Source organism: Salvelinus sp. IW2-2015, linkage group LG23 (assembly GCF_002910315.2).
Source record: "Salvelinus sp. IW2-2015 linkage group LG23, ASM291031v2, whole genome shotgun sequence".
NCBI classification, from domain to species: domain Eukaryota; kingdom Metazoa; phylum Chordata; class Actinopteri; order Salmoniformes; family Salmonidae; genus Salvelinus; species Salvelinus sp. IW2-2015.
Window position 1 is genome coordinate 40,400,428 of NC_036863.1, and position 13,942 is coordinate 40,414,369.

The following is a 13,942-nucleotide window of genomic DNA, read 5'->3' on the forward strand; positions in this document are numbered from 1 at the left end:
AGCGGGAGCAGACGTGACACAGCCTGATGCTGCTACTACCATGCTTCACCGTAGGGTTGGTGCCAGGTTTCCTCCAGACTTGACGCTTGGCATTCAGGCCAAAGAGTTCAATCTTGGTTTCATCAGACCAGAGAATCTTGTTTCTCATGGTCTGAGAGTCCTTTAGATGCCTTTTGACAAACTCCAAGCGGGCTGTCATATGCCTTTTACTGAGGAGTGGCTTCCGTCTGGCCAATCTACCATAAAGGTCTGATTGGTGGAGTGCTGCAGAGATGGTTGTCCTTCTGGAAGTTTCTCCCATCTCCACAGAGGAACTCTAGAGCACTGTCAGAGTGACCATCGGGTTCYTGGTCACCTCCCTGACCAAGGCCCTTCTCCCCCTATTGCTCAGTTTGGCCGGCCGGCCAGCTCTAGGAAGAGACTTGGTGGTACCAAATAGAGGTTGACCAATTACTTAGGGCCAATTTCAAGTTTTCATAACAATCGGTAATCTGCATTTTTGGACGCCGATTATGGCCGATTACATTGCAATCCACGAGGAGACTGCGTGGCAGGCTGACCACCTGTTATGAGAGTGCAGCAAGGAGCCAAGGTACATTGCTAGCTAGCATTAAACTTATTTTATAAAAAACAATCTTAACATAGTCACTAGTTAACTACACATGGTTGATGATATTACTAGTTTAACTAGCTTGTCCTGCGTTGCATATAATCAATGCGGTGCTGATAATTTTCATCGAATCACAGCCTACTTCGCCAAACGGGTGATGATTTAACAAGCGCATTCGCGAAAAAAGCACAATCGAAGCACCAATGTACCTAACCATAAGCATCAATGCCTTTCTTAAAATCAATACACAAGTATATATTTTTAACCCTGCATATTTAGTTAAAAGAAAAGAAAAGAGATGGCCGCCTCGCTTCGCGTCCTTGGAAAATATGCAGTATTTTGTTTTTTTACGTGTTATTTCTTACATCGGTACCCCAGGTAATCTTAGGTTTCATTACATACAGTCGGGAGGAACTACTGAATATACGATTAACGTCAACTCATCATCGTTCCTACCAGGAATATGACTTTCCCGAAACGGATCCAGTGTTTTGCCTTCCACCCAATACAATGGATCTGTCCAGCCGGCGACCCTGTGCGACGCCGAAAAAGGGGAAAACGAGGCGGTCTCGTGGTCAGGCTTCGGAGACGGGCACATCGCGCTCCCACTCCTAGCATACTACTCGCCAATGTCCAGTCTCTTGACAATAAGGTTGATGAAATCCGAGCACGGGTAGCATTCCAGAGAGACATCAGGGATTGCAACGTGCTCTGTCTTCACGGAAACATGGCTAACTCAAGGGACGCTAACGGAGTCGGTGCAGCCAGCTGGTTTCTTCATGCATCGCGCCGACAGAAACAAACATCTTTCCGGTAAGAAGAGGGCGGGGGGGTATGCCTTATGATTAACGAGAAGTGGTGTGATCATCATAACAACAACACACAGGAACTCAAGTCATCTGTTCACCTGATCTAGAACTCCTCACAATCAATGTCGACCGCATTATCTACCAAGGGAATTCTCTTCAATCATAATCACAGCCGTATATATTCCCCCCAAGCAGACACATCGATGGCCCTGAACGAACTTTATCTGACTCTTTGTAAACTGGAAACCACACACCCTGAGGCTGCATTCATCGTAGCTGGGGATTTTAACAAGGCTATCTAAAAACAAAACTCCCTAAATTATCAGCATATCGATTGTGCTACCAGGGCTGGAAAAACACTAGACCATTGTTATACTAATTTCCGCGACGCTTATAAGGCCCTCCCCCGCCCCCCTTTCGGAAAAGCTGACCACGACTCCATTTTGTTGATTCCAGCCTACAAACAGAAACTCAAACAACAAGCTCCCGCGCTCAGGTCTGTTCAACGCTGGTCCGACCAATCTGAATCCACGCTTCAAGACTGCTTCGATCACGCGGATTGGAATATGTTCCGCATCGCCCTCCAACAACAATATTGACGAATTGCTGATTCGGTGAGCGAGTTCATTAGGAAGTGCATTGACGATGTCGTACCCACAGCAACGATAAAAACATTCCCAAACCAGAAACCGTGGATTGACGGCAGCATTCGCGTGAAACTGAAAGCGCGAACCACTGCTTTTAACCAGGGCAAGGTGACCGGAAGCATGACCGAATACAAACAGTGTAGCTATTCTCTCCGCAAGGCAATCAAACAGGCTAAGTCTCAGTACAGAGACAAAATCGAGTCGCAATTCAACAGCTCAGACACAAGAGGTATGTGGCAGGGTCTACAGTCAATCACGGATTACAAAAAGAAAACCAGCCCCGTCGCGGACCAGGATGTCTTGCTCCCAGACAGCTAAACAACTTTTTTGCCCGCTTTGAGGACATACAGTGCCACTGACACGGCCCCCTACCAAAACCTGCGGGCTCTCCTTCACTGCAGCCGAGGTGAGTAAAACATTTAACGTGTTAACCCTCGCAAGGCTGCAGGCCCAGACGGCATTCCCAGCCGCGCTCAGAGCATGCGCAGACCAGCTGGCTGGTGTGTTTACGGACATATTCAATCAATCCTTATCCCAGTCGCTGTTCCCACATGCTTCAAGAGGGCCACCATTGTTCCTGTTCCCAAGAAAGCTAAGGTAACTGAGCTAAACGACTACCGCCCGGTAGCACTCACTTCCGTCATCATGAAGTGCTTTGAAGAACTAGTCAAGGACCATATCACCTCCACCCTACCGGACACCCTAGACCCACTCCAATTTGCTTACCGACCCAATAGGTCCACAGACGACGCAATCGCAACCACACTGCACACTGCCCTAAACCCATCTGGACAAGAGGAATACCCATGTGAGAAGCTGTTCATCGATTACAGCTCAGCATTTAACACCATAGTACCCTCCAAACTCGTCATCAAAGCTCGAGACCCTGGGTCTCGACCCCGCCCTGTGCAACTGGGTCCTGGACTTCCTGACGGGCCGCCCCAGGTGGTGAGGGTAGGTAACAACATCTCCACCGCTGATCCTCAACACTGGGGCCCCACAAGGGTGCGTTCTGAGCCCTCTCCTGTACTCCCTGTTCACCCACGACTGCGTGGCCATGCACGCCTCCAACTCAATCATCAAGTTTGCGGATGACACTACAGTGGTAGGCTTGATTACCAACAACGACGAGACGGCCACAGGGAGGAGTGAGGGCCCTCGGAGTGTGGTGTCAGGAAAATAACCTCACACTCAACGTCAACAAAACAAAGGAGATGATTGTGGACTTCAGGAAACAGCAGAGGGAGCCACCCCCTATCCACATCGACGGGTCAGTAGTGGAGAGGTGGAAAGTTTTAAGTTCCTCGGTGTACACATCACGGACAACTGAATTGGTCCACCCACCCAGACAGCGTTGTGAAGAAGGCGCAGCAGCGCCTCTTCAACCTCAGGAGGCTGAAGAAATTCGGCTTGTCACAAAAGCACTCACAAACTTCTACAGATGCACAATCGAGAGCATCCTGTCGGGCTGTATCACCGCCTGGTACGGCAACTGCTCCGCCCACAACCGTAAGGCTCTCCAGAGGGTAGTGAGGTCTGCAGAACGCTCACCAGGGGCAAACTACCTGCCCTCCAGGACACCTACACCACCCGATGTCACAGGAAGGCCATAAAGATCATCAAGGACAACAACCACCCAGCCACTGCCTGTTCACCCCGCTATCATCCAGAAGCGAGGTCAAGTACAGGTGCATCAAAGCAGGGACGAAGACTGAAAAACAGCTTCTATCTCAAGGCCATCAGACTGTTAAACAGCCACCACTAACATTTAGCGGCCGCTGCCAACATACTGACTCAACTCCAGCCACTTTAAAAATGGGAATTGATGGAAATTATGTAAAATGTACCACTAGCCACTTTAAACAATGCCACTTAATACAATGTTTACATACCCTACATTACCCATCTCATATGTATATACTGTACTCTATATCATCTACTGCATCTTGCCATCTTTATGTAATACATGTACCACATAGCCACTTTAAACTATGCCACTTTATGTTTACATACCCTACAGTACTCATCTCATATGTATATACCGTACTCTATACCATCTACTGCATCTGCCATGCCGTTCTGTACCACCCATCATTCATATATCTTTATGTACATATTCTTTATCCCTTTACACTTGTGTGTGTGTGTAAGGTAGTAGTTGTGGAATTGTTGGTTAGATTACTGTTGGTTATTACTGCATTGTCGGAACTGAAGCACAAGCATTTCGCTACACTCGCATTAACATCTGCTAACCATGTGTATGTGACTAATAAAATTTGATTTGATTTGATGTTAGCAGGCAATATTAGCTAGGGAAATTGTGTCACTTCTCTTGTGTTCCGTGTTAGCAGAGTCAGGGTATATGCAGCAGTTTGGGCCGTCTGGCTCGTTGCGAACTGTGTGAAGACCATTTCTTCCTAACAAGACCGTAATTAATTTGCCAGAATTTGACATAATTATGACATAACATTGAAGGTTGTGCAATGTAACAGCAATATTTAGTCTTAGGGAAGCCACCCGTTCGATCAAATACGGAACGGTTCTGTATTTCACTGAAAGAATAAACGTTTGTTTTCGAAATGATAGTTTCCGGATTTGACCAAATTAATGACCGAAGTCGTATTTCTGTGTGTTTATTGTATTAAAATGATGTCTATAATTTGATATTTGAAAGAGCAGTCTGACTGAGCGTGGTAGGCAGCAGCAGGCTCGTACGCATTCATTCAAATAGCGCTTTCCTGCGTTTGCCAGCAGCTCTTCGCAACGCTTGAAGCATAGCCCTGTTTATGACTTCCAGCCTATCAAATCCCGGGATTAGGCTGGCAATAATATAGTGCCTATAAGGACATCCAATAGTCAAAGGTATATGAAATACAAATGGTATAGAGAAAATAGTCCTATAAATTCATATAATAACTACACCTAAATCTGGGAATATTGAAGACTCATGTTAAAAGGAACCCACAGCTTTCATGTTCTCATGTTCTGAGCAAGGAACTTAAATGTTAGCTTTCTTACATGGCACATATTGCATTTTTACTTTCTTCTCCAAACTGTGTTTTTGCATTTAAACCAAATTGAACATGTTTCATTATTTATTTGAGACAAATTTTATTTTATTTATGTATTATACTAAGTTAAAATAAAAAGTGTTCATTCATTATTGTTGTAATTGTCATTATTACAAATATATTATATATATATATTATAATATATAAAAATAATCGTCCGATTAATCGGTATTGGCTTTTTTTGGTCCTCCAATAATCGGTATCGGTATCGGTGTTGAAAAATCATAATCGGTCAACCTCTAGTTCCAAACTTCTTCCATTGAAGAATGATGGAGGCCACTGAGTTCTTAGGGACAGACATTTTTTGGTACCTTTCCCCTGATCTGTGCCTCGACACAATCCTGTCTAGGAGCTCTACGGACACTTCCCTCGACCTCATGGCTTGACCTGCACTGTCAACTGTGGACCTGATATAGACAGGTGTGTGTGCCTTTCCAAATCATGTCCAATTATTTAATGTACCACAGGTGGACTCCTATCAAGTTGTGGAAACATCTCAAGGATGATCAATGGAAACAGGATGCACCTGAGCTCAATTTCGAGTCTCATAACAAAGGGCCTGAATACTTATGTGTTTAATTTTTAATACATTTGCAAACATTTCTAAAACCTGTTTTCGCTTTGCCATTATGGGATAGTGTGTAGATTGCTGAGGATTTTTATTCATTTCATCCATTTTGTAATGTAACAAAAGTGGAAAAAGTCAAGGGTCTGAATACTTTCCCGAAAGGCACTGTATATACCGTCAGAGTCACCCCCCCCCCAACCACCATCCCATTCTTCGTTGCATTTGTTGACCTCCAGAAGGACGTCAAAGGAGGGGGTAGGAGGAAGTTTGTTTTCCATTGACCTTCCCCAGGCTCCATTTTTAGCTCTGCCGATGCTGGCGTCGGCGGTAAATGTGCTGATGTTGGCAGTAAAGGTGCTGATTCTACAGTCTTTAGCTGACCGCGACGGTAACGTCGACGCATGGAGTCAAGAAGCAGGTGCAGTTAGTGAGTTTTAATAATAATGAACGTAGAACGATACAAAACAAGAGAAGCGTCTGACAAGGAAACATAACCAATACTACCTGAAGAGTGATGCTAGGGAGTGCTAGATAAAGGGGGAGTAGTCAGGGAAGTGATTGAGTCCAGGTGTGCCTCTTGATGGGGTGCAGGTGTGCCTCATGATGGGGCGCAGGTGTGCGTAATGAGGGTTGCCAGGTGTGCATAATGATGGGTTGCCAGGACCAGTGGTTAGTAGACCGGCGACGTCGAACGCCAGATAGGGAGAGCGGGAGTAGATGTTACAGTTACGCTGCTCAGATCTCTCCTTCCTGTATTTCTATATTTTAAGTGTAGCTCAGCAGTAGTGAGAGTTATATCCAGCCCATGGGTCATTAAAATAGTCAACACAAAACTATCATCTTCCAGGGACTAGTACTCTTGTGGACGACACCTTTTTCTAGCTAGCAGATTGTAACGGGTAAATGTGATGCTCCATTAGCCTTTACAGGTTAGCTTATACAAGACAGCACGATAGATTTTTCAACTAACCTGCCCTTGGCGATATTGTCTTTGATAAGGGATTTGTTTTCTTATTAATGTCCGTGTCCAGTTATAGATAGCCACATCCTTCCCCTCTCCTCAGTGATCACTAATTTGGGTGTGAAATTCAAACCCTGCTCTCTTCTTCAATGCCCACATTAGTCACATCTGTAAAACAYAATTCTTTCACCAGAAGAACATCTCCTGCCTAAGACCCTCTCACCACATCGGATGCAGAAAAGCTAATCCATGCATTCATTTTTGGGAACGCAGTACTTGGGGACCTGCCTGCAAATTCAATTTGTGGTCCTTTTGTTGTTTATTTTGACTTTATTTTCTCTAAATGTATCCGCTATCATTTCTAAGAACCGCTAAAAACTTTTGAACATCAGATCGGCAGTTACTTACATCAATTCCGGCTTCAACTTTGACTCATCTGCCCTGGGCTCTTTCTGTAATTCCTACCCAATTTTCCACTACCGAAGAGGAAACGCCCATGTTACGGAGGCAAGAGAGTGGGGATCCGGCCACCTCTTCCCTTCATTCTACTGGCCAATGTCACTTGATAAGAAGATGGATGACCTCCGACTGCAATATTCTCTGCTTTTCTGAAACATGGCTCTCCAACTTGATGTATTCTCCATTCACCGTGCCGACAGGACAGTGGAATTGGGGAAATCGAGGGGGGGGGGGGGGTTTGAGTCTTCATCAACAACAACTGGTGTGCTGACTCGAGCGCGGTGGAAGTGTCGACCCATTGTTGACCCATCATGGAATACCTGATTATCAAATCCTTTCACCTCCAGAGGGAGTTTTCAGCTGTTATGGTGACTGTTGTACATATTCCAAGAAAAATAACAAGTGAACTATACGAGGAAAACGTACATCCAGAGGCTGCTTTTCTGGTTGCTGCCGATTTTAGTTCTGCGTCATTACAAGTGATGTCCAACTTCCCTCAACACGTCTCCCTCGCCGGTAGGCGATAAAGTCCTAGACCACTGTTTTTCTACCCACAAGCAAGCATACAAGGCCCTGCCTTATCCACCTTTTGGCAAATCAGATCATGGCTCCATACTCCTGCTTCTTGTTTACAAGCAGAAGCTCAAACAGGAATTCGCCGTGACTTGCTCCATTGAGAAATGGAGATTATGCTAGACTGCTTTGCCAGAAAGACCCAGCCATGATCTGCCCAGCGATGCCTCTACCAGATTAACTCAATGCATTTTATGCACGCTTTGACAATAACATCGTGCTGGGTGTGAAGGCAGCCACCGACCCAGAAGATTGGGCGATCTTGCTCTCTCAGAGGCCAACATAAGTAAAGTCTTTAATCAGGGGCGCATTCTCAGAGCATGCGCAGAATAGCTGGCAGGTATATTCACGGTCATTTTCCACCTCTCCTTGTCCTAGTCTGTAATCTCTACATGTTTTAGGATTACCACCATCATTCCTGTTCCCAATATCTCTAAGGCTTCATGCCACAATGACTACCCCCCTGTAACACTCTGTAATCGTGAAGTGCTTTGAAAGGCTGGTTATGGAACACATCAACTTCATCATTCCAGACACCCTAGACCCACTACAATTTGCATACCACCCCAAAAGATAATTGATTGCACGCCACACTGCCCTCACCCACATAGATTAGAGGAATACCAATGTGAGAATGCTGTTGATTGACTACAGCTCAGCGTTCAACACCATTGTCCCCTCCAAGCTTGTCACCAAGCTTAAAATCCTGGGACTGAACACCTCCCTCTGCAACTGGATCCTGGACTTCCTGAAGGGCCGACCACAGGTGGTCACCTCTGCCACACGGACCCTCAACATGTGGGCCCCACAGAGGTGTGTGCTTAGTCCCCTCCTGTACTCCCTGTGTACCCACAACTGCGTGGCCACGCACGACTCCAACACCATCATCAAGTTTACTGATGACACAACGGTGGTAGGCCTGATCACCGACGATGATGAGACAGCCTAAAGGGAGGAGGTCAGTGACCTGGCAGTGTGGGTCCGGAGCAACAACCTAAGGGATTTGAAATGACTCATACTTTTACTTTTGATACTTAAGTATATTTTTGCAAATTACATTTACTTTTGATACGTGTATTTAAAGCCAAATACTTTTAGACTTTTACTCAAGTAGTATTTTACTGGGTGACTAACTTTAACTTGAGTCCTTTTCTATTAAGGTATCTTTACTTTTACTCAAGTATGACAATTGGGTACTTTTTCCACCACTGGTAATTGTTTACAAAAAAAAATGTGTGAATGTGCTAGAAAGCTAAACGGCTTCCTAAGTTAGCTAGCTAGTTGACTGCTGTGGCTAGCCAAAAAAGGACTTGTTTTGAAAGTTGGATCATCTTATCCTTTGAGGCTTTAAAAGTGTTCTTACCCTGTGATTTTCAACATTCAAAGCAACTGGGAAACATCCATGGCATGCATTGTTGTCACCTTAGCTTGCGACATAACTTTGGAGTGATAGGAAGCACAAACACCACCACCGATCAGCCTACAACACTGCACACACACCTGTCGTTACTATGACAACTAGCATTGCCTTGTCAGCAAATTACTGCTGTCTGAACACACACAAATACGATTTGGTCACTTGTAACTTTCTCTTTGGACTGTCAGTAGTCCAAAATGGATTTGAAAACCAAAACTGATTATAGCATTAAGGCCCGCATTGTGAACGAGGCTTAAGTAGACCCAGCTGCTATCGCATTGCATGTCTATGGGAGAGCCACTCCTTCAAATCGGCAATCAGCAGTTGAAACTATAACAAAGCATTCTACCTGAGTTGGCCTTAACTGGTTTTTGGAGTATCCATTTCACAGCCACCACAAAAATGGAAGTCAAAACCGGTTTAGGCCAGCTTGGACGTGTATATCTGTGGAGCATTTCAGAAGGACTCGGCTGATCCAGAGTGCTGGTTGTGTATTGGTTTTGTACTGCCGTACTTTGTTTTCTTAATTGGGAGTAAAATATTGCCTTTTGTCAAGATTGAAGTGTTTCCCAACTCCAGTCCCACCAACACACATTTTTGTAGTTGCCCAAGATAAACTCAAATGATTCAACTAATTGAGGGCTTTATGATTAGTTGACAAGTTGAATCAGGTGTGCTTGTCTGTGGCTACAACAAAAATGTGTGTTGGTGGGGTTTCTTGAGGACTGGATTTGGAAAACACAGCCTTACACACCACACACACACACACACATACACACACACACACACACACACTCTATGCAATAACAACAACTACCTCTGACTTGACTCAATGTGCCCACCGGACCTACTGTAAGCTGTATTTTTATACAGTGCATTCAGAAAGTATTCAGACCCTTTGACTTTTCCACATTTTGTTACGTTACAGCCTTATTCTAAAATGAATTMAATCAAAAATTGTCCTCATCAATATACACACAATACCCCATAATGACAGAGTGAAAACAGGTCTAGATTTGTTTTGCAAATGTATAAAGAATCAAAAACAGAAATACCTTATTTATGTAAGTATTCAGACCCTATGCTATGAGAATCGAAATTGAGCTCAGGTGCATCCTGTTACCATTGATCATCCTTGAGATGTTTCAACAACTTGATTGGAGTCCACCTGTGATAAATTCAATTGATTGGACATGATTTGGAAAGGCACACACCTGTCTATATAAGGTCTTACAGTTGACAGTGCATGTCAGAGATAAAACCAAGCCATGAGATCGAAGGAATTGTCCGTAGAGCTCCGAGACAGGATTGTGTCTAGATACAGATCTGGGGAAGGGTACCAAAACAATTCTGCAGCATTGAGTGTCCCCAAGAACACAGTGGCCTCCATCATTCTTAAATGGAAGAAGTTTGGAACCACAAAGACTCTTCCTAGAGCTGGCTGCCCGGCAGAACTGAGCAATCGGGGGAGAAGGGCCTTGGTCAGGGAGGTGACCAAGAACCCRATGGTCACTCYGACAGAGCTCYAGAGTTCCTCTGGGGAGATGGGAGAACCTTCCAGAAGGACAACCATCTCTGCAGCACTCCACCAATCAGGCGTTTATGATGAGAGTGGCCAGGCGGAAGCCACTCCTCAGTAGAAGGCACATGACAGCCCACTTGGAGTTTGCCAAAAGGCACCTAAATGACTCTCAGACCATGAGAAACAAGATTCTCTGGTCTGATGAAACCAAGATTGAACTCTTTGGCCTGAATGCCAAGCGTCACGTCTGGATGAAACCTGGCACCATCCCATACGGTGAAGCATAGTGGTGGCAGCATCATGCTAGGGGGATATTTTTCAGCGGCAGGGACTGGGAAACTAGTCAGGATCGAGGGAAAGATGAACGGAGCAAAGTACAGAGAGATCCTAGATGAAAACCTGCTCCAGAGCGCTCAGAACCTTCCAACAGGACAACAACCCTAAGTACACAGCAAAGACAACGCAGGAGTGGCTTCGGGACAAGTCTCTGAATGTCCTTGAGTGGCACATCCAGAGGCCGGACTTGAACCTGATTGAACATCTCGGGAGAGACCTGAAAATAGTTGTGCAGCGGCGCTCCCCATCCAACCTAACAGAGCTTGAGTGTATCTGCAGAGAAGAATGGGAGAAACTCCCCAAATACAGGTGTGGCAAGTTTGTAGCTTCATACCGAAGACTCGAGGCTGTAATTGCTGCCAAAGCTGCTTCAACGTACTGAGTAAAGGGTTTGATTAGTTATGTAAATGTATACTTCTGTTTTTTTATATATATATATATACACATTTGCAAACATTCTAAAAACCTGTAGAAAGAGGAGGAAGGGAAGCGGTACTAAGGTACACAATAGTACATTTTGGTAGATAGAAGGTGCTCTTTGGTAAAAGGGGTAAATTGGTCATCAAAAAGAAAGGAGGACCATGGCACTCTTCATATAATTAACTAAAATGCCTTTATTAGTATGGCATGTTCAATAGAAACAATTTTTATTTTTTAAATCCGACGCGTTTCGGCTGCATGGCCTTCAATAGGGAGTACAAAGAAATAATACAATGTCCTCTTTTCAAATTAGCCCTAATTTGAAGAGAAAGTGGTTACAAAATTGATTGGACACACCTAGTAAACAATACTATACACATTAAAAAGTTAAATACTCTAGCTATGTTATCATAAACATACAACTCCAAGCTAGAAGTATCAGAACACTTAGAAAGGTAGTTCTAACCTTAAATATGACTGGGAGAAGTGTCAAGAATAAGAAAGCAATATATTCCATAGTACACTAGAACACAGCAAAACATGAACAACAGTCTAACATAGCTGAGGGCAATTGAGTAAAATGTCCACTAGATGACAGCAAATGGACCTATCACGACCCTATAGGAAGGGTGAGAAATCCATATCTTCATTTAAACCAGGGTATTTAGTGGCCTGTAGTTTGTAAATCCCAAAACTTTCCCTTTGGTTTAACTGTTTAAGACGGTCCCCTTTTCTAATAGAGGCCGGAACATGATCAATACCCATAGCTTGTAGGGAGGCAGGGTTGCCATGGTGTAAGGACTTGTAGTGCCTTGCCATGGGGTAGTCTTCATTGCCTACCAGTATAGCATACTTGTGTTCCGCTAAGCTGTCTTGAAGGCGTCTCTTTGTCCGTCCAATGTAGAACACCTTGCACTGTGGACATTCCAATCTATAGATGACATGAGTGGTTTTGCAGTTAATGAAATGCTTGACGTAATACTCCATTTTGGAAGCTGTGTCAACAAAATACTTTTTMTGTGCAATATTTCTGCAATGGTTGCACTGGTTACATTTAAAAGAGCCCTTGGGTTTGTGGTCAAGCCAAGTTTTTTGATAATTTTATCTGCCGAAATCGTTGCAACCCCTATTACTAGCCTGTTCAACCTCTCTTTCGTATCGTCTGAGATTCCCAAAGAATGGAAAGCTGCCGTGGTCATCCCCCTCTTCAAAGGGGGTGACACTCTAGACCCAAACTGCTACAGACCTATATCTATCCTACCCTGTCTTTCTAAGGTCTTCGAAAGCCAAGTTAACAAACAGATTACCGTCCATTTCGAATCCCACCGTACCTTCTCCGCTATGCAATCTGGTTTCAGAGCTGGTCATGGGTGCACCTCAGCCATGCTCAAGGTCTTAAACGATATTATAACCGGCATCGATAAGAGACATTACTGTGCAGCCGTATTCATCGACCTGGCCAAGGCTTTCGACTCTGTCAATCACCACATTCTTATTGGCAGACTCGACAGCCTTGGTTTCTGAAATTATTGCCTCGCCTGGTTTACCAACTACTTCTCTGATAGAGTTCAGTGTGTCAAATCGGAGGGCCGGTTGTCCGGACCTCTGGCAGTCTCTCTACACGGACGACACCATTCTGTATACTTCTGGCCCCTCTTTGGACACTGTGTTAACTAACCTCCAGACGAGCTTCAATGCCATACAACTCTCCTTCCGTGGCCTCCAACTGCTCTTAAATGCAAGTGAAACTAAATGCATGCTATTTTACATTTTAGTCGACGCTCTTATCCAGAGCGACTTACAGTAGAGTACATACATTTTATTACATTTTACATACTGAGACAAGGATATCCCTACCGGCCAAACCCTCCCTAACGACGCTATGCCAATTGTGCGTCGCCCCACGGACCTCCCGGTTGCGGCTGGCTGCGACAGAGCCTGGGCGCGAACCCAGCCCAGCCTGGGCGCGAACCCAGAGACTCTGGTGGCGCAGCTAGCACTGCGATGCAGTGCCCTAGACCACTGCGCCACCCGGGAGATTCTAGATTTAATTCAATCGATCACTGCCCGTACCTGCCTGCCCGTCCAGCATCACTACTCTGGACGGCTCTGACTTAGAATACGTGGACAACTACAAATACCTAGGTGTCTGGTTAGACTGTAAACTCTCCTTCCAGACTCACATTAAGCATGTCCAATCCAGAATTAAATCTAGAATCGGCTTCCTATATCGCAACAAAGCATCCTTCACTCATGCTGCCAAACACACCCTTGTAAAACTGACCATCCTACTTATCCTCGACTTCGGCGATGTCATCTATAAAATAGCCTCCAGCACTCTACTCAACAAATTAGATGCAGTCTATCACAGTGCCATCCGTTTTGTCACCAAAGCCCCATACACTACCCACCACTGCGACCTATACGCTCTCGTTGGTTGGCCCTCGCTTCATACTCGTCGCCAAACACACTGGCTCCAGGTCATCTACAAGTCTCTGCTAGGTAAAGCCCCGCCTCATCTCAGCTCACTGGTCACCATAGCAGCACCC